The following is a 346-nucleotide window of genomic DNA, read 5'->3' on the forward strand; positions in this document are numbered from 1 at the left end:
GCAAATTGTTCAATGTGTAGGCCTACATATTATAACACAAACCTTATTTTGTGATATTGAAATATTCCATTATTTGTTCTGTTATCTGCCTCTAAGTCAGTCTGTACAAGATTGATTGTATAGTTAAGGTTAAAAGTTGGTAAACAACTATGCATTTAACCTTTTAATAATTCATTTAGTTTATTTATGCAACAAAAATTAAATTACAATTTGTAGCCCATACACAATGTATCTTTAGAAACATAACCTGTAAATGTGATTGCTTGTTTTTTTTATTTTATATGAGATAAATTGGCCATAAATGCTGAAATCACTCTATCATCTCGTCTATCGTATATCATATCAG

Source organism: Micromesistius poutassou (genome assembly GCF_964030765.1).
Source record: "Micromesistius poutassou genome assembly, chromosome: 14".
NCBI lineage: Eukaryota > Metazoa > Chordata > Actinopteri > Gadiformes > Gadidae > Micromesistius > Micromesistius poutassou.